This window comes from Rosa chinensis, chromosome 3, assembly GCF_002994745.2.
Source record: "Rosa chinensis cultivar Old Blush chromosome 3, RchiOBHm-V2, whole genome shotgun sequence".
In the NCBI taxonomy this organism is placed as follows: domain Eukaryota; kingdom Viridiplantae; phylum Streptophyta; class Magnoliopsida; order Rosales; family Rosaceae; genus Rosa; species Rosa chinensis.
Genome location: NC_037090.1, coordinates 23,960,021 through 23,986,385, shown reverse-complemented (window position 1 = coordinate 23,986,385; position 26,365 = coordinate 23,960,021). Strand labels below are relative to the sequence as shown.

Sequence of the window (26,365 nt, the reverse complement as noted above, 5' to 3'; positions counted from 1 at the left end):
ACTTATTACTTTAGATAGATTGAATATGAGAAGAAAGAGAAACAAATACCTTTGTTGCACCGGAGGAATTCCCTCTTTCTCCTCAACCCTTTCCTTGATTAGGCCAATGGTGTCAATCGGGTCTATATCAATCTCAATTTCTTTCCCAGTAAGAGCCTTCACCTTAATCATAGTTCCTCCCCTCAGCCTCAAAACCAGGTGAAGAGTTGACTCCTTTTGGATGTTATAATCTGCTAGAGTTCTACCATCTTCCAATTACTGGCAAAAATCAATCTCTGTTGATCAGGAGGGACGCCTTCCTTATTCTGAATACAAGGGTGTATTGCATGGCTGCATATAAAGGAAAATGTAAATTAAGGATGATTTCAAGGAAACAGCAGATATCAGCGGCCAAAAACCATGTTTGATCATAAAATTTCACATTATACATCTACTGCTTTCGTCATGATAAGTAGTTCTTTGATAACACTAAGGTTTTTTTCTTGCCATCATGTATATCAATCAGTTCACTGTTCCAAGTAGCTACTACACAGACCTGATCATTGATCAAATACTTGTACAGCAACCAAATTGCTGAACAATGCGAGACACTATGTGCACTAATTGGACAGCACAAACAGAAAACTAATGACATAGGGGTTTAACCATACAATTAGAAATGAAAAATCAACGGCAACTCTTTAAGCCATGGGAAAGGGAAAATCATTGATTGACAATCTAGTCTATCACCCTTTATCTTTCAAAAGGCCCAATTTCTGGCAAAAAACAAATCAGCGATTTTCTTTAACAATAACAATAAACCTGAAAAATCAAATAGACAGGCCAATAGCTCAATTCAGAAACCCTAAACGTAGCTATCAAATTCTTCCAAGACCAACTTCTCTTCACCACACCCAAAGATCCTTCAGTCTCAGAGAAAAACAGAAAAACAAAAAACAAAAAAAAACAAAGGCTGAGATAACTACAAACCCATCTGATAAAAAAACCTGACAAACACGATCATATACACAAATTACAATCCCAACTTCAACAAGAAAACCACACCCTAATTGTGTTGTGGGAAATCATTTCGATAAATTATATATTTGGTTGATATGAAACAAAGAGAGAAATCAATGAAAAAGTTCAAAATTAGAGAGAGACAAGAGACTACCTGGGTCTTGGCTTTGACATTATCGATAGTATTGCTGCTCTCAACCTCGAGAGTGATGGCCTTCCCAGTTAGGGTTTTCACGAAAATTGCATGTTTCTTGTCTTGGTGTTTGTTCTCTCGCAGAAACAGAGCAAGAAGCAACAGATGATATCTGACATCGATATAAAAGGAACATTCTCTACTTATTTATTTTGCATCTTCTTTTTTAAATACAAAAAAAATAAAAAGAAAATTCAGTCATAAAATGTGATTGGGAGTACAGAGACTGTGGCCCACGTATCAGAGTCCGGAATTTTATTGAATGGTTCTGTTTACGAGTTTAAGATCTTTTCTTGATTTCTTTTCTTATTTTTCTCTCGTTTCTCGTTAGAAAAATAGATATTTTTTCATGGCTTAATTGCCAATTTGCTCCCCTAGCTTTTACCATGATGTCAATTTGCTATTTTAGAATTTATTTCTGCTAGTTGCTATCTTTTTTAGTTTGGTGTTTTTTCTTTTCTTTTTGTGACAGATTCTATTTTCCCCTGACCCCAACTCTTTGCTACCAATTTTCTCTCCCTCTCCTTTTTATTAGCCCCGAAGAAAAATACAATATATATATATATATATGTATGTATTTTTTTATTTTTTAAAATCATATTACAAATACATTTATGTTTCACAAACAACATACAGAGCTTGAGCAATGGTGACTTACCTTGAATCAATGGCTAGCATTCTTGCAAGCTGATTCCTCGAGTTTCCAGGATTAGAAAGTTGAACTTGTGTCACAGGGAAAAACCTACACAAACATTTTGAAGTGTGATAAGAATAAGCAGCAGAGAAGAAAGAAAATGAGATTCATCGGTAAGCATAATCGGGACACTGCAAATGCTAATATTTTAAGCTTTGGTTTCTATTGTTACAGTTCATAAAGAAGTAACTAATTCAAAAATTGAACAAAGCAAAGAAAATGCATATACACCTGTGCATTTCATTGCAGAAAGATAGAACCGAGAGCTTCCCAGAATCCGAAACAACCACCAAAAGATCCTTGCCCGGCATCTACACCAACAAGAGCACAAAATTTATTTTTCTCAATGTAATAGTTAATTCTCGAAACAAAAGGCTGAAACTCGTTGAATTGAGCTAGACACCTGGCGGTTTCGGGTTCGGAATCCGTCATTCCAAGGTAGGACAGCAATGTCTTTAATGGTGCCAAACACAGGCTGCTCACACACAGACTGTACAATCCCGTTTTCACCAATGATCACCAACTCTATCGATTTCTCCTGAAATGTCAAGAATCACATATCAGATCTTCTCTGTTTCTAATTCCAACAAAATCAGAACTAAAATGAGAACGGAGAGAAAGAGAGAGGGGGGGGAAGACCTTGCCGAAAACGATGTCGCGGGAGCTGGGGAAGCGGATGTGACCGTGGAGGACCTGGAGAACGACGGTGCCGTGGAGGAGGCACTTGGAGAGGTAGTGAGAGGTGCTGGACCGTGGAGGACGAGGATGATCTGGAGTTGGCGGAGGAATACTCCTCCTCGGAGACCGCCATTGACGATGGCTTTCACCACAACACATGTGGGCAAAGGCCACACGTATTGCCACATAATTAAAAAATTGTGGATATGGACCTCATACCCACCGCTATATCCAATGTTGGTGTCTATATCCTCCACCTACAAGCACAAAACATGGGTGCCTAATTATTTAATATTTTTTCTTTTTATTTTTTTATTCAAACCAATTATTTAATATTTATTTTGGTTTTCTTGTCTGTGGGCTCTAATCTTACAGTCTTTTTTCTCTTCGATCACGTCACGAACAGGGATGACCACACTCCACACCTTTAATTGATCAACACCCATATTTTCAGCCTCTCAGACTCATCTCTTTCTCTTCTTCTGGAAAAATAAACCATCTCTCTCTCTCTCTCTCTCTCTCTCTCTCTCTCTCTCTCTCTCTCTCTCTCTCTCTCTCTCTCTCTCTCGTCTTACTACTCCATATTCACCATGATCAATTAACCTGGATAGTCTGAATCGTAAGGAATAGATCCCGAATCCCCCTATCAGATTCAACTCTGGTCTATCAATTTAACCTACCCTCTATTTTTGAATTAGGGATTGTGATTTCTTATGCGATTGTGGTTTTTCTTTGCAGCAAGGGATTGAAGAGATTTCATACTGTGTTCGTAGAGAGCGAGGTTGCGAATCACCTCGGATGAAAGAAGCCATCGACCATTAAAACTCGTTCCTCGTGCTTCAACCCGAGACCATGGAGAAGCTCCAGCGACAACACTATCAGGTACCATTTTAGTGTTTGTTATTTTATTTTCTTTGATGGCTCTATTCGATATATATGCGGGAGAAAAATTGGATGATTTTTGTTGTCTATGGTTTTCCGGTTATGGCTTATTGATTGAATTTTGTATGGGTCTATGCCTATCATCTCTAATCCAAGATCCCCAATTTCAGCACTGAGTAGGAGGCTGAAACCATGGTAGTGATTGAACCCAAGAAGATCATCATTGAGATCCTGGTATCGGTGAGTTCTGTTCCTTGTTTGTTTCTTCAACACTAACTTGATCTATGGACCTGGACACTCAAAAGATTCAAGCTTTAAACATGGATCGCCTCTGTTTTCAGATTTCGGCCAAGTCAATTGCAGACTGAAGTTGCTCTATTTGCTTCCCTTGTACTCACCAACTTGATTTCAGCCATCCATCCCCAGAAAGTTGAAAAAAAAATGAATAATATCAAGAATCTAATCAATTTCAATTTCGGAACTGCAAAGAAGCAACAGGACTTGATACTGGACCATGAATAGAAGCAATTGTTGACCGGAAAAAAGAAAAAAAAAAAAAAGAAAAGAAGAAGCAATTGAAACTCTGATTCCTACCCGTTGGTCCCACCATGTCAGAATTGCAAAAGAAGCCACGCACAACAAAACTGAGACAATTAAGCTGAGACAATTAAGGAGAAAGCAACCCCTCTACAGCGCACTGACCCAAAAAATGTGGCTGCAGCGTGGCAATGGGTAATAGACACGCACATGTGTGTCCTTTGGCCCAAATATGTCACGAATGTGTATGTGGCCATTGCCAAAAATTGTAGTAGTGTTTCTAGGGTTTTCTGTATGTTACGTTGCTCAGAGAGAGAGAGAGAGAGTGGTTAAGTTAAAGATTTGGGTATGTAATTGGGAGGAGGAGGACGACGAGCATGGTCGGTTCGATGGGGCTAAGTAAGACGTCCCGAAGTGTCGAGAGAGAGAAACACAATGCTCACCTTTTTCCAGAATCCAGATTACTACAATGTTGCATCCATCGGGAAATGGACAACACCAAGTCACCATGCCAGCACCCTGCCCTATTAAGGTGGACTAGCCATTTAATGTCAATGGTCTGTCAAACATACCAAAAACCAACATGTACTGTGTTATCACAAACTGATAGCATTTTTGCAGTAGGGTTGTGTGTAAATAGTCTCTTCAGTTTGTCAGAATTCACTGCAATTGACATTAGATGAGTAAAAGTTACAAAGCTATAGAACATAATAGTGGCCACTTGAAATGAATCTAATCTATCCTCCATCTATCCATGTCATTTGAATTAACGCTTGAATACCGTCATTCAATAACAGTTAGATGGACTCCTTTCCGTTCGACTTTAGAATAGAAAGGTAAACCCAGCACTTTCTGATAGATGAGTTGTCTGTCCGAGAAACTTTGACACCATCCCTAAAGGTATTAGATGAAACTGTCTAAGAGGCTTTGATCATTGAGTAGGAACATACATAAGCACTCCCTATTTCAACATAAGAGATGCACCAGTATCCTCCAACGATTCAAGGGACTCTTTCAGAAGTGCATGTGCTTCCTCTCCTCCTAAGCAAGAAAGTCAAACAATGGTCACAAATAATTCCGTGGCATTAAATCCACATGGCAGTTTTTAACAAAGCATAGTCACAGTCACAGTCCCAGTCGTTTTAAAAGATTTTGTAAACACTTTCCAAACAACAGGAAAACTTTCTAATCAATATTGGAACAAATAAATTTTCAATTTGTCGGTGGCTCCATATATTGACAGGAAAACTTTCAAAAAAAAAAATTGTTAAAAAACATGAAACCTGTTGGCACCAACTCAAATGACACCTTGAGATCAATAAGCAAAGTTCTGAAGTAAGGCAGGTTGAAGTAAACCTTAAAGCAAACAAGAAACAAATAGACAGGTTCCGGTTTTCATTTCTATGGTAATCAAACACCACTAAGACCAGAGAATGATTAAACATATATATATCTTTGCAAAACTTTAAGCAAAATGATTAAACATATCTTTGCAAAAGTTTAAGCAATCTTACTATCTTACTCTATCAAAAAGGTGACAGAAGCTATAACCTTCATTTAAAATCCCAACTGGCAAAACAATTACCTTTTAATTGTCTTAAAAATAAAGTAGAATATTTCAGCGTCAAATGCGCATTAAGCTTGTCAATAATTATTGAAAGCATACCTCTTTAAATCCTCAACAGCTTGTTTACGTCGTTTTATATGATGTTCTAGAATGTGAATTAGTGTTGCCCTAGCCTGCATGATAAAGACACAAAAATAAAAGGAAAGTAGTCCCTTATAACAACCCAACAACTTATATTATAAGACGCAATATATCTTACCTGATGGGGTCGCAATGAGTCAGAAGATGATGCAAGTTCTTGAATATAAGAGAAATTTCTTCCACTCTCCTTGCATATTGTGATGGTCTCTCCACGAGAATATCAGCGAGTTCCAAAATGTGCAGCTGCAATTCTCAGTTAAGGGACCTTAGTTCCTTCTTAAAATCTAAAACATAGCACAACTTTTGTCAGAATGGAAAAGTGGGGAACAGCCAAAAAAATAATAATAATTAATCAATTGCGAAAACAATCAAGTACTAACATACATACATATAAAACACCAACATACAAACTTGTTGTGCGGAAGCGTAACAAACACAATATTGATATGGAACTAGATGAGCGACCAAAAAAAGAAAAAGAAAGCAACCACAAGAACACAAGAATTTATAGTGGTTCACTCAATCAATGTGATTGAGCTACGTCCACTTCGGAGCCGGCGAGAAATTCCACTATAATCAATTGGAGAGAATACAATTAGAGTTTGAGAATAAACTCTATCCAAAAACCCAATACACCAATAACCTAGTTAACTCTCTCTCTTTGCAATACTGGCGGCATATATGTGTGTTGTCTAATTAATCTAGACATACATACATATATATATATATATATATATATATATATATCCTATCCTAATTAACCTAGGGGCCTTGCCCACGTGATCACCATGGGCCATTCAATTGGATTTTGCCCACCAATTAAATAAAGCCAATATTCAATAATCTCCACCTTGGCTTTATTTTGATGTAAATTCTCCAAAGCAGAACTTCAAAAACCAATCGCCGCTCCGACATCCCCGTAGGGAATTTCAAATTCTACAAACACCAATCAAGTTCAAGCAATGCTTGAACTCGCTCAATGGAACTGACTTTGTCAACATATCAGCAGGATTATCTGCAGTTCCAATTTTGAGGAGTTGAACATCACCATCCTCCACCATCTGACGAATCTTGTGAAATTTGACATTGATATGTTTAGTACAAGCATGAGTAACTTGATTCTCTGCTAAATGAATAGCACTTTGACTGTCACAAAAAATATCCACATATTCTTGAATAATTCCCAAGTCCTCAAGTAAACCACGAAGCCAAACTGCTTCTTTTGCACCCTCTGTTACTGCTATATATTCAGCTTCTGTAGTCGACAAAGCAATTGTAGATTGCAAATTCGACTTCCAACTCACCGGTCTACTAGCAAGAGTAAACACATAAGCTGTAGTAGATCGGCACTTATCCAAATCACCTGCGAAATCAGAGTCCACATATCCAACAACACATTGACTTGTCTTATCCTGCTGAAAAACTAATCCAACATCCATAGTACCAAGAATATACCGTAGAATCCACTTCACTGCTTGCCAATGACCTTTACCTGGGTTATGCATATATCTGCTCACCACACTTAAGGCCTGTGAAATATCCGGTCTAGTACACACCATACAATACATCAAGCTACCAACAGCACTAGCATAAGGAACTTTAGCCATATATTTCATATCATCATCTGTGCTAGGAGACATAGTAGATTTAAGCTTAAAGTGAGAGGCAAGAGGTGTACTTACAGGTTTAGATTTATCATTCATGTCAAACCGATGCAGTACCTTCTTCAAATATTGCTTCTGTGACAAACAAACTTTGCCTCTTGATTTATCTCTTTCAATTTCCATGCCCAAAATCTTTTTAGCTTCTCCGAAGTCCTTCATCTCAAATTCACCACTCAATTGTGATTTTAATTTATTTATCTCCACCTTGCTCTTAGATGCAATTAACATATCATCAACATATAAGAGCAAATAAATGAAGGTCCCATCCTGTAGCTTGCGAAAATAAACACATGGATCATAAAGACTCCGAGTGTACTTCTGACCGAACATAAATTTATCAAACCGCTTGTACCACTGCCTTGGAGATTGTTTCAAACCATACAATGATTTATGCAGTTTGCAGACCCAATTTTCTATACCAGCAATTTTAAATCCTTCTGGCTGAGTCATATATATCTCTTCTTTTAATTCACTATGTAAGAAAGCAGTTTTTACATCAAGCTATGCTAATTCCAGATCAAACTGTGCAACCAAGGCCAATAAAATACGAATAGAAGAATGCTTAACAACAGGAGAAAATACCTCATTGTAGTCAATTCCTTCTTTTTGTGCATAGCCTTTGGCTACCAACCTAGCCTTGTACCGTGATCCTTCCTTTTTAGCAAACACCCACTTGCAACCAATTGCTCTCTTGCCATGCGGTAACTGAACTAACTCCCATGTTTTATTCTTGTGAAGAGACTTCATCTCCTCACCCATAGCTTTTTCCCATTCTACACAATCTGCATGTATGACAGCTTCTTCATAAGTAGTAGGAATTTCTTCTTCAGTAACTGGAAGTGCATAAGTCACCATATCATTAAGCCAAACTGGCTTTTTAGCATTCCTTTTTCCCTTTGTAGTTGCAATTGGTCCATCTTGTTGTGTAGGCTCTTGGGTTGGAGCCTCTACTTCAACACTCATGTCCTCAATATTTAAATCATCTGAATCAACAATAGGACTCACTGGATCAATTGAAGTTTCAACAATTTTTTCTTTTAACTCCACCTGCTGGAAACTCTCTACGGTCATTCTCTGCTCTTCAGAATTTTTCTGCTTGTTCTGATCAACCATAATAGCCTCATCAAAAGTTACATCTCTGCTTACAACAACTTTCTTCACATTTGGACACCAAAGCCTGAATCCCTTAACACCCTCATTAAATCCCAAGAATATAGCTTTCTTGGCCCTTGGATCAAGCTTGCTTTCCTTGACATGAAAATAAGCAGGACAACCAAAAATATGTAAATAGTGATAATCAGTAGCAAGTTTACCGGACCATACCTCCATGGGAGTTTTTCCCTCAAGTGCAGCAGTAGGTAACCTATTAATGAGGTGGCTTGCATACACAACTGCCTCAGCCCAAAATTCTTTGCCTAATCTAGCATTAGACAACATACACCGAATTTTCTCCAATAAAGTCCGATTCATGCGCTCTGCCACCCCATTTTGTTGTGGTGTCTCTCTAACTGTGAAGTGTCTCACAATGCCCTCATCTTGACATAGTTTCAAGAACGGATCAGATTTATATTCACCACCATTATCTGACCTGAGCCTCTTAATTTTTCTACCGGTCTGAGTCTCAATCATCTTCTTCCACTTCACAAATATATCTAAGACTTCATCTTTATGCTTCATGGTGTACACCCATACTCTTCTAGAGAAGTCATCAACAAAAGAGATATAATAATGCTTACCTGCCAAAGATGCAGTTTTGGTAGGTCCCCATACATCAATGTGAACATAATCTAGAGTACCTTTAGTCTGATGAACTGCGGTGCCAAATTTAACTCTAGTCTGTTTTCCCAAGACACAATGTTCACAAAATTTTAATTTTCCTGTCTTTGCGCCTTTCAATAGACCTTGCTTCACTAATCCCTGCATTGCTTTCTCACCAGCATGTCCAAGACGCATATGCCATAATTTTGTATTGTCTGTATCATCATCATCTGTAGTCTTAGATATTGCTATTTCACCTGTCACTGTACTCCCTTGTAGAAAATATAAATTTCTGAACCTTTCACCTCTCATCATCACAAGTGAACCAGAGACAACTTTAGCAACTCCACTTTTCAATGTAATTGTGTGCCCTTTTGATTCTAAAGTTCCCAAAGAGATAAGATTTTTCTTCAAATTTGGAACATACCTGACATTAGTTAACTCTCTGACTACTCCATCATGCATCTTGAGACGAATTGTACCAATCCCTCTTGTTCTGCAAGGACTGTTGTCTCCCATCAAAACTACTCCACCATTCAACTCCTTGAAAGTAGAGAACCATTCCCTATTAGGGCACATATGATGTGAACAACCTGAATCCATAATCCACTTGTCAGAATAACCAACTACAGATGAATTAGCCAAAGCAAACTCAATCTCTTCTTCTTCAAAATCTTCAAAAGCTGATGAACAACTCAAAGCAAAATCAAAGTCGTCATCTTCATCATCTCTTACAACATTCACTTCAGAATCCTTCTTGTCTCTATTCTTCAACTTAGGACAATCTTTCTTCCAATGACCTTTGTTGCGACAAAAAGCACACTCATCTTTTGCAGGAAATTTAGTTCTTGACTTGGAACGAGATTTACCTCTTTTTCCAGTAGGTTTTCTCTCATCAGCTCTGCCCCTCACTACAAGTTCTTCACCTGAAACATTCTGAAGTTGCTTTTCTTTCTTTCTGCACTCATTATTTATCAATGAATTACACACATCATCAAATTTCACATCATTCTTTCCATGCAACAAAGTTGTAATCAAATGCTCATACTCGTCAGGAAGAGAATTTAGCAAACACAACGCTTTATCCTCATCACTAATTTTCACATCCAAATTAGCCAAATCTGCAAGTATCTTATTGAAATCACTGATGTGTTCAGACACAGAAACACCCTATCGATAATTAAATCGAAAAAGCCGCCTCTTCAGGTGAAACCGATTTTCAGCACTCTTGATCATATATTGGTCTTCTAATTTCTTCCACAACGCTTTTGCAGAAGTTTCTTTCATGACAAAGAATTTCTGATCTTTAGCAAGACACATTCTGATAGAACCACAAGCCCACTTGTTAATTCTCGCCCACTCTACATCATCTATGTCTACAGGTTTATCTTCTAGAGCTATATCCAATTCTTGTTGACACAAGACATCCATCATCTCACACTGCCACATGCCAAAATTGTTGGTACCATTAAACTTTTCAACTTCAAATTTGGCATTACCAATTGATGGCCTGGAAGTCGACCAACGCGAAGAACCTGAAGACTCAGTCCCTTTCTTTTTCTCGTCAACCATGGTTTCCAATCAATGAATCAATTCTCAATTCAGAACCAGAGCTTTGATACCAGTTTGTTGTGCGGAAGCGTAACAAACACAATACTGATATGGAACTAGATGAGCGACCAAATAACGAAAAAGAAAGCAAACACAAGAACACAAGAATTTATAGTGGTTCACTCAATCAATGTGATTGAGCTACGTCCACTTCGGAGCCGGCGAGAAATTCCACTATAATCAATTGGAGAGAATACAATTAGAGTTTGAGAATAAACTCCATCCAAAAACCCAATACACCAATAACCTAGTTAACTCTCTCTCTTTGCAATACTGGCGGCATATATGTGTGTTGTCTAATTAATCTAGACATACATATATATATATATATATATATAATATTTATATATATAAATATATATATATAAATATATATATATATATATATCCTATCCTAATTAACCTAGGGGCCTTGCCCACGTGATCACCATGGGCCATTCAATTGGATTTTGCCCACCAATTAAATAAAGCCAATATTCAATAAAACTTACACCAACATACAAACTTTCGGTTCCTAACTTCCTATTCGTTTCTTGCAGAGAATTATCTCAAATAATAATTCTAACTAAACCAAACAAAACTACTATCACAATACCCGCAAGTAGTCAAGAAATTCATACATTCCCTAGAAGTTCCTTATTTCTGGTAATCACAGTTTGGCCATCAATACCTGATCTATCAAGATGCTATTTAGTATGGATGCGGGCATTCCCAAAGGCTAGGAAAATTAGGTTAATAAGTTGGACATGTGGATGAACATTTCCTAAAGGTTGCTACTTCTCTTGCCTAAACATTCAATAGTTCCTGATAAGAATTTTTTATATATGTAACATATTTGAATACCTCTCAGCCTCATAACACAAGTGAAGATTCCCAACGTAGTATCTTTTTTTTTTTTTTTTTTAAAAAAAAAAAAACGAGAGGAGGACTAACTCATCGCCCTCTCTCGGAAATTTATTGATACCTCAAACAAACAGTACAAAGGGATGGAGGACACAACCAAAGCCAACCCACATCAAAGTACATGGAAAAATGAAGAAACACACCACCTAGGAACATTCTAGAAAAGTCCTGGCAATTGCAAAAGAAAACAATCATAACTAAAGAAGCATAACTAGCACACAGTGAGGACATAGGACAACCTGGGAACATTATGAAAATCTATATGCTGGCCTTGATGAATAATCACGGCCAAAGTCAGCAACCAAAAAAGAAGGCAGCGACGTCCACATGCTACCACCCTCATGAGACGCTCCATAGTTAGCCAAAGTATCAGCGGGAGCATTCCCTTCCCTGAAAATGTGAGAAACATGGAGATGCAAATGTCTTGCAAGAGCCAAACAGTTAGAACATTGCACCCGAAGTCGCCAAGGAACCAGTTTTGGAGAAGCAAAATACCTCAAGACAACTGCCGAGTCCGTTTCTACCCACAAGTATTGCCAGTCTTGCAGCTTAGCCAGAGAAGAGTCTTATTAAATTTTTTATTAAAAATATCAGTTACCTAATTCCACTGACCCTAAGGAGAAACTGCTATATAGGTGATTGAATCAAGATATTCAAATCAATTCCTACGCATCAAATGTAGTTTTTCACAGGACACAAACACTAAACTAGTGTGAACTACTCGTCCACTGCATGTACACTAAGCTTTTGTCTTAATAAAGATTCTTTCTTCTCAAACAAAACAATAAAACAAAATAAAGAAAGAAAGAAAGAAAGAAAGAAAAAGAGAACGGTTAAACTAGCCCGGAGGTAGACGTGCCAATTTGGGCCTTTTGGGTACAGTTGACACACTCCCTGTTCTTCCAAGCTTGGAAGACGTCACCCGTCTATATAAAATAAACATGAAACTTTGTTAGAAATAAATTACAAGGAAATAATGGAAGCAAGTCAGACATTGATAACATTAACACAATAATCTAGAAGAATAAGCTTATTTTGTTAAAGGATTATCCCCAAAAACTCAATAGTCAAAAGTCAAAACCTGCAACTTCAAATGCATTAACATTGCAGTCCTGGGTTAAGGAACTAAATGACGCATTACATTCTCCAGATGATAATTAAAAACTATAATTAGTTACGACAATACTTATGGTATCCAAAGATTAAGCAACAAAGCAACTTTCAGATATCAAATTTACAATATGTACATAAATGTGGAGAAGAAGGTAAAGAATAGGAAAAGCATACGGTGTAATTAGCACCATAGCAAACGTATGTCCCTTCAATTGAAGGCGGCGGCTCAGGAGCGGATTTGAGATCTTGTAAGTAATCTTTGTATAGCTTATAATACGGCGGTGGAGGTTGGCAGGTCGCTGTAGCCATTTCAAGCACCTTGTTGCCAAACCTAACATCAACCAAAAGAAATAAAACATTAAGTTAAACTTCAATGGACGGAGATGAAAATTTTACAGGACAAAAGTTACCGATATCAAACAAGAAATTTCACCTAAAACTCACAAAACCCTAAAAGTGAGAAAGTCGTCATTGTTTAAGCTAACTAATAACCAGGAGTCCATGAAACTGTAAAGCCACATTTGGTTACTGATAAAGCAAAAATAACAAAACAATAGACTATTTTTAGTACAGGAAATTGCTCCTTCTTCCGCACATTCAAATAACTTGTGTTTGTTCTTTAAAAACACATAGAAAAGAAAACAGAAAACTGAAATTTCACAACTCTGTAGTTTTGATTGCTCGGGACCTGAATAAACCATCACACTGTATGAATAATTTTCAATATTACGCTGTCTGTTCAAGTAGCATATCTATCTTGACAAACAAAACCACCCTTTGACCCCAAAAAAATAAAATGAAAGCCACCAAATTGCCACATTGGAGTTTGTTCTTCTCTATTCTCATTCTCGGTATTAGCAGCTGCATTAACCCTCATCGTTCTCGGTATTACTGGCACTAAATCTGGCCGGACAAGAACCAACATCACTCATCAATTCTTGATCTAACTAATTCAATTTTCAAATACATTGAATATTGAATGGCCCAGAAGTCACATACCCAATCAGAAATACCAAACCCAACCTAGGAAATTTGAAGTGAGAGAGAGAGAGAGAGGCAATTAGCTTCAGATTTCTTAGCCCTCATAATTCCGCAATCACAATAAATTGAAGCAATTTGAACTTTGAAGGGCCAAGTTTTGGAAACAAAAGCCAGAAAACAAATTGCAGAAACCAACTCAGAAACAAATATGAGAGACAGAAAAGATGCATACCCAGTTTGGTTGTTGGTCTCAGAAATAGGGAAATGAGAGAGAGAGGAACATGGTTGATTGCTTATGTCGAAGGCTCCAAGCCAACGACGGGTATGTATTTTACTTCTTGTACCTGCTTTGTACAACGAAGGGCCTTTTGGGCATACTGCTTTCCGGCGGTTTTGGGCTCTTGAGCAAGTTGCAGTTTCACTAGAAGTTGGCATTGCCACTGATCAAAAATAGAAAATCTTAGCACTAACCTTGTAAAGATGGTAGTATATTTGAAAAACGAAAACAATCACCATATCACAAAACAAAACAGAGCAATTACCTGCTCACACTATACAATATTTTATCTATACTATTATTTTTTTGAAAGGACATCTATACTATTATTAAGAGAAGAGAGTTTGTAAGCCAAAATAGAAAAATTTTATCAAAATATCCCTCAAATATTAAAAAACATTTTAACTGAAATATTTGAGAAAGACAAAATGGTCAATTCACAAATAAAAGAAAAACAAAATAAATTTAACAAAAAAAAAAATCAAAAACAAAATATGTACAGCAATTTTCTCCACATTCTGTGAAATAACTTTTCACGTAATTATCCACACCCATAGGGTGTGTTTGGAGTCTAGCAAATGTTAAGCGCTAGACGAAGGGGAGGAAAAAGTTGAAATCCACAGCACCGTAGGTTTTGTGATCGAACCTATTCAATTTTGGGTAAACTAGTTGAAAATTAACAAGGTGTTCAAGTAAATCCAGAATATGTGTCTGGCTCAAACTCTAGGTTACTTGACCTAGTTGTAATAGGGTTTAGAATTAGAGATATTCTCGGAAATATTCATAGATATCTGATTAATTGTATGATTATCTTTCCTTGTACAACTCTGATTCTGTACCTTGTAATCTTCTATATAAAGAGGCCCTTATTATCAATGATAGCACGACTCAATTTTCTCCCAATTTCAGTTTTCCTTAAACACAAGGTTTCTTTTGTTTAACTTTTTCTTATTTTTGATATACGTATTCTTCTCATTGACATATGTAAGGGTAGGGTGGGTTAAGGGTTAAAGAGAAAAAAAAAATCTTGAAAGCTGGAGACATTGTTTAGCACAAGGTTTCTTTTGTTTAACTTTTTCTTATTTTTGATATACGTATTCTTCTCATTGACATATGTAAGGGTAGGGTGGGTTAAGGGTTAAAGAGAAAAAAAAAATAAAAAAATCTTGAAAGCTGTAGACATTGTTTAGTAGGAATATATTGTGGTTTACTAATTAAATTTCTTATCAGATTGATTCTCATATTTAGTACTTGAGTACTTACATAATATCCTGTGTAATTGTGTTTGATGTGAAGTTGTGAACGTACACCTCTCAAATGTTTTTGTGCAACTTCTAACTTCTAAGAAGACTTATGTTATTATTTCAGTTAGTTCTCTTGATGCGTATTGTAGTTTGAAGTATAGGCACCATGTCCCCTCCCATATATACTGCAATTTCATTAATCAAGCCTTGAGGGCAACTGCTTACTTAAAAAAAAAAAAGACACACTAAGTCCACAAAAATAGAATACATTTGTTCGGTTAAAAATTTAGTTAACATCCTGTTTACTTTAAAATAGAGAGGGTCATGATTAATAACTTTTTAATCCTTTAAAATTTATGGAACATTATGTATTCGATCCTCTCAGTTTGTCATTATCCCTCAAGAAGTTAAAAGAATTACGATCCGATTTATCTGACTAATATTAAAATTTTCCCATGCCAACACATGACATTATAAATTCATGCTCTTACATTATTTCAGGAATTCAATTGTTAATTTTCAGTCAACCTTTATTATTTAAGCCAATTCTATAAGAATGGTTAAATTTTTGAACTATCCAAAATGCCCCTTCTTAATCAAATTGATTAAATAAACTATTTATACGTGAGGAAGCAATAGTAATTCAATAATTTTAGATTAAATGACAATAAAAGGAAATGTATTATCTCCATAAAACAAGAACAAGTTTCCCACATAAATAGGAAACATCCTTGACAATTTGTTTAAAACTGTGGTTTTTTTCTCAGATAACAAAAAAAATGTCAATTGACATGTGCGAAGCACATGCATATTAAGGAACTAGTATAAGATGGAATGTAAATCCGCCTTTTTATGGAATGGACCGCGACTTTTATATCCAACACCTAAGTAGTGCATCTTAGCGCTTTTTAACCAAACACATGTGGTTCAAACAAAGAAAATATATTACAATCGCCAAATTACATAAAAGGCTAAGACAACGATATGCTCACACTCCACAATATTTATAGTACTAGGTTAAGAAAAATACAAAAAAAACAAAAAAAAAAAAAACAAAAATACAAAATAAAAACAAAAGTGTTATAAAGTAGGGAGAAGATAGAGAGAGAATAGTAAGGAGGAAGTAGAAGTATATCATTCAGTCTCATTAGCCTTTTTTATATAGATGTAGGGTTTACATCAAAGTACACAACTAATGAGTATTTACGTGGACAGCCATATAGATAATAATATTTACAACACTCCCCCTTGGATGTCTACCAATGAATGATGATATTGGACGCGCTTATTGTTGCCTCGTTAAAAACCTTGCCATGTAAAAAAAACCCAATGGGACAAAAATAACCCTGGTCGAAGGACAAAAAGAGCACAACGCGCATATATCCTAGGTAGCATGCTTCTGGATGCTCCTCCTGATGAGAATCTCCCCCTGATTGTTGCAAGCCTTAATTATGTGTGCGATAAGCTACATGTACCATGTATAGTGGTTTGATGTGTCTATCACTGAAGTGAGACCACTTGTGCTTTGCATATAGGGGCTCATCACAGATTTTCATACCTGAAAAGGTTAAGCAATACCAACAAAGCTAGACGATTTTCAATAAGCCTTACCTCGTATGATAAGGTTAGAAATAATCTCATATGCTCAAATTCATACACAAAGTAATAGCTAAACAATATAAAGAAATTGACACATTTAACTTTGTATAGTTTAAAACATTGAAAAAATCATCATGGCATACCTAGCCATACACATCAATATCTTTGTGTATTGATATGTCTCATATAAGCTTCTTCAAGAGCTTTAAGTTATTCATAACTTTGCGAAAGTTAGAATATGTTGCAATATTATATTCATAATTCGAATTCAATAGTAGTCTCTTCATAATACTCATTAAGGCAATTTAGATCTCGTTGACTAGAACGAAATGAGTACATATGAGCTAGCTTTAGACTCTTTGATTCCATGAGTGAGCTTCAGGCTCTTTCAACCTTTCATGGACTAGCATTTGAATCATTCATGTATTTGAATCCCTTAAGGATTTGATAAGCAATGCGCTTATAATGAAACTTTGCTTTTAGCAATGTATCTTTAAGATATTCATAATATATGATAACAAGGTGCCATAAATCTCTCGTCAATATAACAACTATATGTAACACTATACTTATAGAAAATTGTCATTCATATAAGGGAAGATATTCATAATCTCATGTCTCTATAAATAGACATTGTGTCATAGTGATTTATCTTCACTTTTGATAAATACCCTTTTGTACCATATAGGGTTAAAGGTCCAAGTATTTCATCACGTTTCAAATATTCAATTTCATTGGAATTGCCTCTTTCCAATTTGGCCAATAATATACTTTGTCGACATTCATGGTGAAACGTGGTATAGCATCAATACAGCCCTTAATGATTTTTCTTTGGTAGCTACCATTTGTAAATTATCATTGATGATCATTAATCATAGATCCCACACATTCTTATGTGTATGCATTAGCTGTAATAAGCTTATTGATATTGGGTACCCATGCCACTTTTGGGGCATATATTGTCACTTCTAGGACAATCATCTCTCATAGATGAGTCATGTAGCGAATATGGATCTTTTTACTTATAATCTCATGTATGAGCATTACAGGGCTTGTATAATCTTCCCTGTTAAAACTTTAGACCTGGTGGATACATTCCACACAAATTCACGCCGTTATTCAAATGACAATACTCTTTCCTCCTCCTAATGGTGGGAAGACTGTCTTATTATGACCATGCGCAAAAGTTGCATTTAAATATCTATCACTCTCTTTGAAGTGAAGATCTTCATTGGTTGGTGGCAAACCCAAACCAAATTTTAGGTCAAAACATGTTTTGTATATTAGCATCAACCATATTGATTTATTATTGTATCACTAAAACATCATTTCCTAATGGCATACCTACACCCTCTGTATGTGTAGCCATATTAGGAGCTGTGATATTGTTTAATGATATTTTCTTCAGGAGAACCATGTTAATTGGATACATTTGCATCCCACAAATCAAATGGAGTCTACATTGTTTGTATTAATATGGTTGGTCTCAAGGACTTTAACCTAAGCAGATGACTTTGCATTTAGCATATAATTTTGTCACTTTCTTTTATCAATTCACTAGTTTTGATATTTCTCGAAGTCAAAATGAGACGGTGGATAAATATCTCACACCAATTCATATCGTTCTTCAGGAACAATCTTTCTCCCCCTCATGGCAGGAGGATTGTCTCATTAAAGTGACAACTCGCAAATATGCGGTAAATAAATAATTTGCTTGTGTGTAAGGTTAGCAGTCATCAAAACTTGTAAGTGATTCCACGCAACATGGTAGACAAAACATGATGTAACCAGTCAAGCCAAATAGTATATTTGGTTCAAGGAACTTCATGTTCATGACATCATATGCCTTAGTTTACTGTAGAAAATTCGATACAGTATATATCTGATGGCATAAAGTCTTCTCCAACCATATAGGAGGTAATTAATGCAATAATATTTAAAATTCGATAACATGATAGTAGCTCATTTGGAGCCATAGATCAAGATCTACAACTCTTGATATGGTTGTTACCTTAGCTTCAGTAAACATTAATTGTGAAATACTGATAATTGGAATGAACCAACTGTTTGGCTCCAATTTTGTTGCAGCTGGTCAACAGTCTCTTTTCTTGAGCGGGCGTGCCAGCACCGTTCGGGTGCGGTCGTCGGGGGTGTCCCTTGACCTGACTTCTTTCAAGAGATTGTGGACGAGGAGAGCACCAACCTCGTCATGGGATTCTTTGTGCCTCGTGGCGAGGACTTTTGCTGAGCTTCTTGAAAATCACAATCGATACTCGATGTTGTAGATCGAGCAGAGCGAGAACCACTGGGAAATGAGGAGAACTTGCTAAAGCGTGACTTTAGCTTGGCTGGGTTGCTAGGGCGTTACCCTTGCTTGGCTGGTTCTGTAACCGTTGTGGTCGCGGCACTACCGTCGGCTCCCGAGGAGACTAGGACAGAAGTACGTTGACAGAGGGTTTGGTGGCACTGAAAGTCGGCTTCTGGGAAGACTAGGACTAGGAGTGTGATCACCGGTAAGAGAAAGAGAAGGAGAGGAGTTGCTCTTAGAGAGGTTGCTCTAGAGAGAACTTAGATCATCTTAGAGATGTTGTTGTTGTGAATGTCTGTTTTGGTGTTTCAATGTAACCTCTATTTATAGGCTACCATGCCAACTACTTTGGCATTAAACAAATGAAAGTGGAGCACTAATTGGAGATAAGGGAGGTGGAGATGGAGCATTAATGGAGATAGAAATGATGAATTTCGGAGATAAGGAATGATGAATTTGGGAGATAAGGAAGCACTTTCGGCTCCTTTATTCCTTCATGTATATCTCCATCAGGAATTCATATTTTGGCCGTGACGTCTTCATAACAAATGTTCCACTATGAGTGTAGATCATGCTGGTAAAATTTCAGAGCTTTTAGTATAGTGGTTGGGTCGGAAATGCTGTTGGACCCCTTACAGGTCCAGTTTTCCAATTTTGCTTCTGCAGAACATTGGAATGATCTTTTTAAGGCCTTCCACTTCTATCTGGATCTTGCACTCTTCATAAGAAATGTTTCTTAGGATGTCTAGAATGGATCTGCAGAGTTTCAGCCCATTTCGAGTTCATTTGGTCAGGCGGCCGCTCCTTCTGTTTAGCTCGGTTTCTCCTAGCCGAAGTAGGAAAATGTGCTAAAGTTGACTTTCCATTTCCATGCTTCCACAGTAGGCTTTATTTAGCCTCTAAATATATATTTCGAACTTGTCGACAATATATAGCTTGAGCCACTGACATTGGCTCAATCTCTCCAAGACGTGCCTTGTCAGGCCAAAATGCTCATTTTAGGTCCAAACATTGCCCCCCAGACCTCGAAGTCAAAGGTCTTCGTCTTGACTTAAGAGGTCTTGAATCAGCACTACTCTTATAATGTTGTCGCTCCAAAGCCACTTGTATTAGCTTGACTGTTTCCATATAGGCCTCTAAATAGGCCATAAAGCTTGAGTGCCACTACTAAATTGCCTTTGTCATGAACTGACGCTTTCTTTGCCAACTTTATTGCCCCCCCCCCCATGGATCTGATGTCTGGTATGCAGTGAATTGATGAAAGTTGGACAGGTTGTAGGAGATCAGAACTTTAGCGTGCCCCTCATGCGAAGGAGACTGCTTTTGATCGCGAATGAGGATCCTTTTCTTCCTTGGTGGTTGCTTCGCCATGTGTATAGCAACAAGTATCTGCTTTGTTCGTTGGCTCTCTGTTGATTTTCTCAAATGTAAGGGTTGGAGCCGCTTTCCTGGCTTAATCAAGGCCTATAGTACTTGGCGACATAAGATGCAAAATAGCAAACTGTTTGCTGTCATTTAATCCTTCGCGAGTCTTATGCCGAAGAGGATGATTGGATCATGGCTATCGACATCATGACGTGTGACCAAGTGAAACCACCATACTTGCTGCAACTTTGGCATCTAAAACCGCATCGGTTTTAATCATGTTTTAATTAAAAAACATCAGGCCACTATGCTGGCCCTGCGATGGTAAGAAAAGGTGGAATATCTTCACTGTCGCCTTAGATGCGATCCTCAAGATGGAATAATGATTCATTAATTATCAATCAGGGCCACTCACTGGCCCAACTAATAAATTAATCTCCAAAATATCTGAGCTATAAATCGAGGTGTAATGGAGAAGTATCTTCACTGTCGCCTTAGATGCGATTCTCAAGATGAAATAATGATTCATTAATTATCAACCAGGGCCACTCACTGGCCCAACTAATAATTAATCTCCAAAATATCTGAGCTATAAATCGAGGTGTAATGGAGAAGTAATCCTTGCGACCTAGAAATGGCATCCAAGAAACCATTCGTTATCGATCAAGCAGATGAAATCACTGAGAAAGCCGCATTCAACTGGCGGACTAACATGAGTATTCGATGTAGACGTTAGACCGGAGAGGAGAGAAGCCGACTAATGGGCTTTGGTGGCGGTGATAGTCAAGCGAGTCTGGGTCCCACACCTCGCGATCGTTTGCCAGATGATGCTATGGCCTATTATGGGCTTCCCATCCGCCGTCCCATAGCGGCTCTTCGGCAGGTGCCTGGTGATTTTAGCAGTTGGGGACCAAGGAGGAAAGTGGGCTTCTGGCCTACTGTCACTCCCGAGGAAAAGATTTGGTATCAGGAGGTCCGAGCGAGAGATTTGGCCCGATGGGACGCGGTGGGTATCACCTAAACCATCGATCTATGCTTCTGTCTTCCCCATAATACTAGCCCTGCACCGCTAGCCGCCGCTCTTTGCTTCTGGAACACCTCCAGCAATACATTCGATTTCCGGTTGGGGCAGATGAGCATAACTCTGCTGGATGTTCTTACCATCACGGGGTTGCCCATTGACTTTGACCCCTATGTGCATGGTCAATTTGATGGCATTCAATTTTCTTTGAGAATGGATATGGCTGGTCGAGGGCATCACAGCAAATCCTACCCATTCTGGCGCGACTATTACTGCACCCAGAGAGACCATACAGGAGGTATCGCATTCCTGGAATTCTGGCTTTGCAAATTTATCTTTTGCACTTCTTCCAACAAACCTACTGGGCCCTGGAATTCTCTGGCCACTGCTCTCTACAATGGTATTTGCGTTGGCCTTGGGCAACCTGTATTGGGTGCGTTATATCGCTCCCTTTATAGAGCCGTAATGCGCCCATTTGATACCGACATTAGTGGCCCCTTCTGGATCCTTGCCTTTTGGCTGCAGATTTATTTCACTCTCTTTCGTCGCAGCGATATTCCAAAGGAACCTCCAGTTGATTCCCTTTTGGGGAACTGGCTTTGCCGCAACGTAAGGTATCGAGCTCCACCCTACTCCGAGTGTTTTATTTACTTGTACTTGCTGGGAGAGATGCCGGACCCAAAAATAGTCCTTTCTAGGCGATTCCCTCCTCCCCTTGATGATGGATTTCTGCCCAGTGGACGGGATCATAGTGAAAGAGCCCTCCTGGCCTTTCGTCGTGCCATCTCCTGCTTGGATATTCGTCTTGCCACTGATCGCGTAAGTTACGAGCTCTACGCCCCTAACCACTTTGCCCGCCAATTTGGGTTGGCCCAGTTGGTACCCTGGCCTCTGGTTGATTCTGCCAATTACTACACCTCTTGGCGGAGATTAGCCCCGCCTGGGTCTGCCCCCTTTCAAAGTCAATTTACTTTGATAGTGATTCCCCCTTGGGTCAGAGCGCTATACCCTCTCAACGATGTCGATGATGACTATGCTGATTGGTGGAAAGAAGTGTCAGTGAACTGTTGGGACCTGCCACATGACGAACTCTTCGTCCTGATCTTTCGTGGCATGAGTAGCCCTGGTCCGGAGGACCGCGAGATTCTTCAGCGCTTCTCCAAACCTGCAGAACAACCACCGCGACCTATTCTACCTACTCGCTTATTGCGTCCAGGGATACAAATCCACGAGCCTAGGGCAATAGTAAGTTTTTGTCTTTCTTCACCATTCCATTTCCTTGTGTTGATTTTCCCGCTCTTATTCCTGAGTGTGTTTTGCAGCAAACTACCCGGAGCAGGACAGCCTCTGTTCAGGCCGGGAAACAAAAGGCAATAGCAGAGGAGACTTCTGAGGGAAAGTCTTCGCATGATGAAGATCCTGCTGAGGTAATTTGGTTAAGAACGATCCCAAACTTGTATATTTGGTGCTTCCCCCCCTTTTGAGTTATGACTCTTTTCTCGTACAGGCCACTGCTGTCTTTGCTTGCAAATGCGATCGAGCTCAATTCGTCGAAGAGAGTTTTGAAGATGATGAACCTCTGGTAATGCGACTGGTAAACTCCGACCCCGTCTTATCCTATTTAAATTTTAAAATCTGGGTAGGATTTTCACTATGTATCTTTTGACAGGTCCATCAAAGGACCACTGATTTCTCTCACCTGAGCGAGGCTGGACCCTCAGCCACTACAGAAGAGCCAATTCTCTCGCTAGTTCAAGCATCAACTAACCCTGTGGCACCTCTCCCATCTCCCACTACAGAGCATCTGCAAGGTCCTACCATTCTAATAACGATCTCTGATGACGACTCCTCAGAGGATGAAAGCGTGGAAAGCCACTCTGAGACTTCTGCCGCTTATGAGGAACTGATGACGACAGAGATTCTCGCGGCACTAGAGGTTCAAGAGGTGAATGAGGCGGGGCCTCTTCCTCTTGACCACGTACCAGATATTAACCCGATAGCTCGAGAGGTAAGCCACTGTTTGGCCAATACTTTCCATTTCCCTTTAGATCCAACCCTGCTCTCTGACATTTCTGAACTTGACCAGGATTCTGTTTGTACCGAGGAGGTGGCTGCAAACGCTGCTAGTCTTATCGGCGGGACAGTCGCCCCAGAGATGAAAAATGATGGTGGTGGTGCCCCCCAAGTCTCGCGAACAAATGAGACAACCGTCGAAGCTGAGGGCTCTGTGCTTGAATCTGCTCCACTTGCCCATGGTGAGCCGCGAGTTGAGTTTCCAGATTCCCCTGAGGCTGAAGAGACAGACCAACCTGTTGAAGATGAAGAAACTGAGGAAGCTGTCCACCCTTTTGCATTGGTGGTTCGTGATCCTATGGCGCCTCTGCCGCCTCCTCCTCCTACCATATTCGAGAGATTGATGAGGGTGTTGGAGGTAACTCCTCCTTCTGCTGTGGATGAGGCTAAGATGGTGCTTCGCGAACATCTGGGTCCTCAGGTATTGGAGACTGACATTCTCCCGCGAGTCTTAGAAGCCCTAAGGTATCTTTTCCAGGAGAAGGTATTGACCCTGCAACAATTTAGTGCTATTGACGATCTGCTGAATGAACTTGGTAGGGCTCGCCGCCATCAATCAGTTGCGAACGCTCAGGCTCACGATGCTCGAGAGGCTTTGAATAACCTTTCCCGAGAAATGGACATCCCCCGCGGTATTTTAAATGAGCGAGCCATCCGCCTGCGGGAACTACAAATCCAAAGGTCCGACTTCAAACTTCGGATCGAGGATTTCCAAGCCCGTTTAGCCTTTGTTGAGAATGCGATTGTTGCAGAAGAAGCTCAACTCGATGAACCTTTGGCTACTTCTGAAGAAATGGGCCGCAACCTGGCCCGTATCAGAGATCGGGCCACTCAGGCCGAAGCTGGTGCCATTGCGGCGAAACGCCACGTGGAGGAACTTTGTTTGAAATTGAGCTTTGCAGGCCAATCTTTGTAGGCCCCCTCATAAACCGTTCAGTCTCCTCACATGCTGTTAATCCCTTCTTTTCCGAGATTTAAGGCATTAATCACTCGTTGAAAAACAACGGTCGTGAAAAATAATCTTGTGAAAAGAACAGTTACCTCCTCGAAAACAGTTCGGTCTCCTCACATGCTATTAGTCCCTTTTTTCCCTAGATTTGGAATCACTAATCTCGATTTACTGACATCAGTTTTGAAATTGAGCTTCATCCAAGGGTGGGGATTTGCCTGAAGTCCCTATAAATAGTTGTATTTCGGGAAGGGAATACTCACAACAACTTTTCTGAAATATTCAAGAAATGGCCTTTCAGTCCTTGCTTCTTTTTCTCCTTCTTCACAAATTTTCCCCTCATGAAATTACCTTTAGCCTCTAAATTTTAGGCTTTATGGCGTAATCTTAAGCCTGGGTTAGGCCTTATGGTGTAATCTTAGGCAACTCCTTGTTTCGCCTTTCTGGAATTTTGCAACAACAATGCCAGGCTTCAGATTGGTTTAGAAACACGAGGGGGCTCCGAGTGTGAGATCCACGATCGTGCGAGACCATCTTTATTAGGATCCCCCACTTGGAGCAAATCGGGGAAGGGAGGGAAGCCAAATTGAGGTTCGTCTTTCCTCCTCTGTTTCCTTCTTTCTGGACCAGGCCCGTGTTGTGCCCTCCAGATGGAAGGGGCTTTGGTTCTCAACTCCTTCTCCCCCTTTCTCTTCTTGATAGAATCTTGGAGGGATGAGAAGGGATGGACTCTTTGAAGGAATGGGTTCAAGCTACAGAATGGCTGTTCCTGTACTTCACGTCCAGCTAATGGTGGTTACCAAGGCTAGAGGGGGTGCAAAGACTCAAGTTGATATTTGGTTCCTTCACTCTCTGCCCCTCCTTGAGATAATGGTGCGGCTCAACCCGGCGTTGGATTCCATAGCTGCTTCCAATTGAGGGGGCTTGGAGGCTCCATTTTCTTTCACTGGAGTTTCCCCTTCTCATGGATAATGGCGTTGGCCAAGCCCATGTTGTATTCCTCTGCCGCTTCCATGTAAAGGGGTCGCGAGAGCTCCGTTACTCCTCTTTTTCCTTCCCTGAAGTCTGCCCCTCCTTGAGATAATGGCGCGGCTCAACCCGACGTTGGATTCCATAGCTTCTTCCACTTGAGAAAAGATTCAGAAGATATCCGAAGATTCCTATTTTGTATTCTAGCCAGTTTTGGCTTTGTAATGAATGTACTGCTTTTGGCCGCAAAGCCACTTTATGAATACAATAATATTTTCTTATCCTGATATCCAAATATCCGTGAGAAGCCAATAATTATGTCTCGCAAGGCCCCAAATATAGGCCCCCATAGTTGTATATTGAAAATAATATGAACTTTTAAAATATGCTCCGCGTCAAAAAGAGCCTTGCGGCGAGGGTTTTAAGAAAATATGTATCTTTTGGATCCACTTGCTGGCTCCCAACTCAAAACTCTTAGCGCCAATAATTCCTTCTTTTCCGAGATTTAAGGCACTAATCACTCGTTGAAAAACAACGGTCGTGAAAAAATAATCTCGTGAATGGAACAGTTACCTCCTCGAAAACCGTTCGGTCTCCTCACATGCTATTAATCCTCTAATAATAGCTAACTCCTCAAAAACTGCTCCTCACATGCTGCTAGTCCTTTTTTTTCCGAGATTTGGAATCACTAATCTCGATTTACTGACATCGGTTTGACTTTTTGACCATCCATCCAAGGGTGGATGTTTGCATGCCTATATCTTCCTCCACATTATAAACCCAAATTTCCAATCCCAAAATCATTTCATCAACTTGAATATTTCTAACAGCAATCTTTC

General features: G+C 39.1%; 1 long non-coding RNA gene and 1 pseudogene across 1 annotated transcript; one reads left to right on the top strand and one right to left on the bottom strand.

Annotated features, from left to right (window-relative positions):
• LOC112194328 overlaps window positions 1-26,365 on the bottom strand; it is a 79,263-nt pseudogene that overhangs the window by 987 nt on the left and 51,911 nt on the right.
• On the top strand, window positions 3,071-4,261 carry LOC112192226. Its single transcript, XR_002933429.2, has 3 exons — window positions 3,071-3,446; window positions 3,617-3,686; window positions 3,788-4,261. It is a non-coding gene; the product is annotated as an uncharacterized LOC112192226 (long non-coding RNA).